The following is a 6,861-nucleotide window of genomic DNA, read 5'->3' as shown; positions in this document are numbered from 1 at the left end:
CAAATATCTTCTGCCATTCTGTGGTTTGCTATTGCTTATATTGAACAGGAGTTTTCTCAGTGAAGTCCAATTTATCAATCTTTTCTCATGTTTGTGCTTTTTTATTAGGATATTCTCCCGTGTTTTCTTCTGGAAGCTTAATTGTTTTAGCATTCACATTTAGATCTATGATGGATCACAAATTAATTCTTATGAATATTGTGGTAGGGGGTCAGAGCTCATTTTTTCCATATGGATATCCAGTAGACCATCATCGGTTATTGAAAGGGCCATCATCTTTCCACTGAATTGGAGAAGAGTCCCCATTATAAACCAAGTGTCTGTGTATGTGAGGATCTGTTCTGGACTCTTTTCTATCCCACTGGTCTATTTCTCTATCCTTTTTTTTTTTTTTTTTGGCATGTGGGATCTTAGTTCTGTGACCAGGGATCGAACCCATGCCCTCTGCCTAGGAAGCACAGAGTCTTAACCGCTGGACCACTAGGGAAGTCCCTATTTCACTATCCTTGAATCAACATCTCTATCCTTGAAACAACAGGATGAACCCACTTGCCTTAATTCACATATATACAACACTTCACCCAATAGCTGTTGAATACATGTTCTTTCCATGTGCACATAGAATGTTAAACAAAATAGACCATATCCTGGGCCATGAAGTCTCAACAAATTTCAAAGGATTGAAATTATACAAGTGTGTCCTCTCTGAATTAAACTAAAACTCAAAAACAGGAAAACTATCAGAAAGCCTCCAAGTACTTGGAAATTAAATATCACACTTCTAAATAATCAGTGGGTCAAATAGTAAATCACGAGGGAAGTCGTAAAATATTTTGAAGTGAACTGCAGTGAAAACGTGACATATCAAATGCTGTGGGATATAGGTAAAGCAGTGCTTCAAGGAAAATTTATAGCTTTAGAAGAGAGGTTAAAATTAATACTCTAAGCTCCAATTCAAGAAGCTAGAAAAAGAACAACAAATTAAATCTAAAGGTGAGAGGAAATAAAAATAAAAGCAGAAATTAATGAAACAAAGCAAAAAGCAGGGAAACTCAACCAAGCCAAAAGAGATTAATAGAATGGATAATCCCCTGGAAATAATGGGTAAAAAAAGAAAACACAAATTCCAATGTCAGGAATGAAAAAGAGGACATCACCACAGATACTACAAACATTAAAAAGCTAGTAAGAGTATATTATGAACAACTTTATGACAGTAATTTGAAATTTAAATGAAACAATTTACCCAAACTGACGCTAGAAGCAATAGAAAATCTGGATAGCCCTATAACAATTAAATAAATTTAATTCATAATTTAAAATCTTCCCACAAAGAAAATTCTAGGTTCAGATGGTTTCACTGAGGAATTCCTCTAAACAGTTGAAGAAATATCACTGACCTTACACAAACCTGCACAGAGAATAGAAAATGAGGGAACATCTCCCATCTCATTTTGTGAGGCCAACATAACATTGATACTGACACCCATCAGGAAGCTGTCGAACCTCTGTCTGCCTTGGCTTCCCCGTCTGTAGAATAGAGAAAATAATAATACCTACATTTTGTGGACCAAATTAGTTAATCCATGTATAAAAGTGCTTGTCATATAGTAGTTGCTCAGTAATTGTTAGCTGTTTTTTCAGAAAAGCTTTAAAATGTGAGTGCTCATTTAATGCACTCTGTAACTCGCAGTCTGGAGCCGGACAGAGTCTGCCGCTGGCGTTTCTGAAGAGCACTAAGGTTTGGGATCCGTGTATTTTATAGGTGGAAATACGGAAGCTCAGGATGGGAAAGGGCTTGCTGAAGGAGCCAGCGCAGGACTGCGCATAGGCAGATTGGGACACCCCCCCACCCCCGCCCCGGGCCCATGGAATGTACCTCTGGCAGGGGAAGGAAGAACCTATGCCACCCCCACCCCCCCGCCCCGCAGTGGCCTCAGGCAGCTTCCCACCCTGCCCACCGCCTCAGTTTCCTCCTATACAAAAATAGGATCACGTTTTCTACTTCCTGTCTCCTGGGCAGCATGGACGGGTGTGGAAAGACTCATGCGCCCTGACGCAGGAGTGATAGATGCATCTGTTTAGCGTGGTTCCTTCAGTACAGGAGCTGCCGTGCCTGGATCCAGCCATGCCTGAACCAGTGGACCTCTCCCTGGACATTTTAGACCAGCTCAAAGCCATGTCTCAGGATATTCACTACAGGATACTGAGGACCATGAGGAACTGGAAACGGCCCAAGTGTTTATCAAAAGGGGAGGTTAAGCCCATCTGGAGTATCCAGACCACAGACCCTGAGCCAGACCTTAGAAAGCCCAGGTCAGGGTAGAATCAGTTGAGACCTTCCTGTCGCTTGAGGACTGGAGGAGGCTGACCTGATCGGCCCAGTCCCAGCCCCCAATCCCCCAAGTGTGCGTAGACTTTCCTACGGTTGCCATTGGCGCTGAGTTTCCACCTCTGCAGATTTCCTGCTCTCCGTTCTTGTCTTTTGTCCGATCCCTCTGTCTGCCCTGCAGTTGACCCAGTGGCTCCCTGGTTGCCGAGAAGCCTTCTGAGTGCCGACACCAGCCCACACTGGCTTGAGCACAGGGAGCTTTGTTGACTTATGTGACTAAATTGTCCTGGGAGACACCCACTGGTTTCAGGCATGGCTGGATCCAGGGGCCTCTCTTTCTATCTGTGAGTCTGTCTGTGCTCCTTCGTGACAGCTCTGCTCTCAGGCAGGCTGTCCCTGAGTGATGGCAGAAGACGCCACAGCTCCCTGTCTACACCGCACAAGTTCAGTCTTTCCCAGTGGGAAAAAAAGCCAGTCTTCCCAGGGAGCTCCTGGGGATGACCTGGGGCCAGCAGCTTCTGTCCCGTGCCCGTCTCCGAACCAGCTGTGGCTGGAGATGGGAAGGTGCCAGTCTTTCGGGCCCGGTCACATTTGTGGCTCTGGACAGGGTGCAGGGGCCTATCGGTGCCTCCGAACAACCTGGAGGAGGGTCCTGGCTTTCCACAGAAACCTGCTCAAGTCCGCTGTGCGGGCCACAACTTGGGGAGCAGAGGGTTCCATAACCCAGTGACACCAGTGTAAGAAAGGGAGTGGCAACATTCACCTCGACGTGGACAGGGCTCCTGCCTGGTCTGCATATGGCCATGCAGAGGGACAGGCACAGGAGAGTGTTGTCCCCTCCCCCAAAGCAAATGCCCAGGCCCCCGGCATACCCTGTCCACAGCCTCCTCCAGAGCCCGCGCGGGCCTCTTCCCGAGCCTGGCCCTGGAGGGGACTTAGTGGCCGGAGTGGACGGGTGTGGACGTGCAGAGCTCACGTGCGGGCTCTGGCGTGCAGGGCCAGCTGTGGGCCCGGCAAGGGTCTTGGCAGGAGGCTGGCCTCCCGGTGGGTCTGGGCCTTGCACCTGTTGGGTGCTGGCCTGCATCGTTTATTGAGTGGTTCCTGGGCTCCTCCTGTGTCCAAGGATCCCCGGGCCGGCGGGGCTGGCCTCACCACAGCCTCTTCGCTCTCCTCTCACAACGTATCCCGAGAGCCACTTCTGCCTCCTTGCAGCTAGTGCCCCAGGCCAGGCCACTGCCGCCCACCCCCTCTCCAGTCTGCCCTGTGCACGGGGACAGTGTCCCTCCAGAACCAACCAGATTTGTCAGCGCAAAGCCAAGACCTCTCCCCTCTCTGCCTGCTCGGGGGGGCTCCAGCTGAGCAAACACACTTGTGCCGCAGGGCCTTTGCACGGGCTGTTCCTTGCTTCCTAGATTGTTACAGCTCTGCTCACGTGTCACTTCCTCAGAGAGGCCCCCTCCTGTGCCTGCCTCTCCCTTTGCCCCGGCTAAAATCTTCCCACCCCCCTGTGCCCAGCAGGTCCCTGCAGGGGTAGCTGAGGACAAGGTGGGCCGGGAGGATGTGGCGTGGAGCCCCCAACTGGTGTGACACACTCTGCCCCTCGCTCACCCCCAGTCTGCCCTCTCGGGAGTCCAAACCATCCCTGACAGTAGGTGTTCATATATAGTGTTGTTTTGTGTGTGTTCTGCTTCCCTCTGGGCAGCCGCCCACCTAGGCCTCCCTCCTCCTTCTCAGGCTCCCCCCGGGCCCCAGGGCGGGCGCCTGTGCTGAGCACACGTTTGGACGGAACCGAGAGCGGGGCCGGCTGTGACTGTGGCCCCCACCTCTTCCAGTGGGTCCCCCGAATCATCTGCTTTGGGGGGGCGAGTTCTAAACCCCGAGCCCTCCTGGCCCCTTTCCTCTTGAGGGCTGCGGTATCCACCAGGCCATCAGCGATTACAGTAGCGATGGGACACCTCCGGCTACAAGGAACAGAAAGCCAGCCCTCAGACAGGCCAGGGACTTATGCTCTCACCTCCTGGAAGGAGGAAAAGACAGAGGGGCAGCCGGCCTTCCCAGGCACCAGCCTCTCTGCAGGGGGTTCCACGTGCCACCTCGGTGGAAGCTGAAGCAGCGGGGAGACGGAGGCTCCCAACCCAAAATTTAGAGTGCCCTTGAACCCTGGAGATGTTTAAGGAATCCCAGAAGCGGGGGCTAATAAAGTGCTCAAGAGGCCATCAGTCGTAACCCTCAAGGCTCGGCCCAGGCCTCGGGTGAGGTCACCACCCGGCTGCAGATCAGAGCGCCCCAGGGGCGGGAGCCTCAGGGGTGACACGCAGGGTCACAGTGGGCTGACTCCCGGGGGTCTCCCTTCGGGCTTCTCTGGCCCCCACCCCCCCCAGGGACTAAAAGGTGGGAGCTGCACCCCACCTCCCACTGGGGAGGGGTCCCACCGGTGCCACTGAGGGGCAGGTAACCCTCACTGCCCCCCCAGCAGAGTTGGGTGGGCGGAGGCTGGGGGACGGGCCCCTGGGGTGGGGCTCTGCTCTGAAAAGCTGCCTGGGTGGGCGTCCATTCCCTGCTCTTCCAGTGACCCGGCCATGCGACCGTGACAGGAGATGTCCAGACGAGGCCTGGGGCACAGAGGCAGCACCTCCAAGCTTGGGAGGCTGACAGCCCCATTTGCCCAGAACTCTCCCGGGGCCAGCCCCTCCCCATTTATTTTTCGCCAGAAGCTCATACTTCACGGGGAATCAGAGCGCAGGCCAGAAGGGTTTTGTATAAACTTGGATAAGAGCACGATAAACAACCTGGGAGCCCGCACGACAGAGGGCAGAGCGGCCCGGGGAGGGGTCCACGTGCCTGGCTTTCAGCCCCGCCCCCCGTGTCCAGTGGGGGCCGGAAGGGTGGGCTCAGGCTGCTGTGGCCTCGTGTCCTGGGTCACGTGGAGCAGCCACGTCGCACCTGCCACCATCGCCTGCCCCTCTGGCAGCACCCTGGCTGTTATAAGTTATAAAATGAAGTCTTGCCTGCCTGAGGGGTGAACAGGGCGTCGCGTTGTTTAATGCACTCGTAGGGCCCTGGGAGCCGAGGGGGCCAAGCACCTTCCTGGCGGTCTGTCAGCGTCTGAGCCTCATGACTCGTCCTGGCAGAGGATTTGCTCGTTTTCTCCAGCGCGACTTCTTTTTCTCATTGGTTTGTCTGTGTTCTTTATATTCTGGGTATTAATCCTTTGCCTGCAAAAGTTTCCCCCAGGCTGTCACTTCAAGCCTCGTTTCTTTGCTGGTTCAGAACTGGCAGGTCTGACCCTCCCCGCCCCAAGCTCCTAAGCCAGCCGCCCAGGCTTTGTTCCTGACCTTCTGGTGTGCTTTTTAAAATCCATTTCTGTGAATGTTGAAAAGACTTTCTTTTTCTTCCCCAGATCGGGCTGGCAGTTGGTCCAGCATCTCCTGCCGGAGAGGCCTGTGATTTTCCCAGAACTTTAAACACTAAGCTGAAGCCGGGTCTGAGTGTGTGTGTCCCAGACCTACCCCGGCTTCAATCCCTCCACGCTTCCTGTTACTTTATCATATGTGTTGACACCTGGTACAGTCATTTCCACCTGTATGCATTTGTTGTGCATTTTAACCAAAGTTATGCATGTCCGTGGTTTAAGGAATCCAGTGGTTCTTGGAGGTTTTCCAGGAAAAGCAGCTGTCTCAGGACCACCTTCCAGGCAGGCAGTTTCCAAATCAGGGCTCATCCCAGCCCCTCCTGTGAACGCCTCTGCTTTCACTGCTGCATTCCTCAGCCAGGGCGCATCCATGCAGGACGAGGAACTAGCTCCCACAGCCCCACACCTACTTCTTGGCCCCTCTATCTTTCTTTCTTTTTTTAAAAAAATTTTAATGGTCTAGTTGATTTACAATGTTGTGTTAATTTCTGCTGTACAGCGAAGTGACTCAGTTAAACATATATACATTCTTTTTCATATTCTTTTCTATTCTGGTTTATCACAGGATATTGAATACAGTTCCCTGTGCTCTACAGTAGGACCTTGTTGTTTATCCACCCTACGTATACTAGTTTGCATCTGCGAACCCCAAACTCCCCATACTTCCCTCCCCCACCCCACCCCTACCCCCTTGGCAACCACAAGTCTGTTCTCTATGTCTGTGAGTCTGTTTCTGTTTCGTAGATAAGCTCTTTTGTGTCATATTTTAGATTCCACATACAAGTGATATCATAGGATATTTGTCTTTCTCTTTCTGACTCACTTCACTTAGTATGATCATCTCTAGATCCATCCATGTTGCTGCAAATGGCATTATTTCATTCTTTTGAATGGCTGAGTAATATTCCATTTTATATATATATAAATACATATGTATATATGTAAAGAAGATGTGGTACATATATACAATGGAATATATACACCCCACATCTTCTTTCTCCATTCATCTGTTGATGAACATTTAGGTTACTCCCATGGCTTGGCTATGCACATGGGGTGCATGTATCTTTTTGAATTATCGTTTTGTCTGAGCATATGCCCAGGAATGGAACTGCTG

The sequence above is a fragment of the Eubalaena glacialis genome, chromosome 1 (assembly GCF_028564815.1).
Source record: "Eubalaena glacialis isolate mEubGla1 chromosome 1, mEubGla1.1.hap2.+ XY, whole genome shotgun sequence".
Lineage (NCBI taxonomy): Eukaryota > Metazoa > Chordata > Mammalia > Artiodactyla > Balaenidae > Eubalaena > Eubalaena glacialis.
This window is presented reverse-complemented; position numbering follows the sequence as displayed.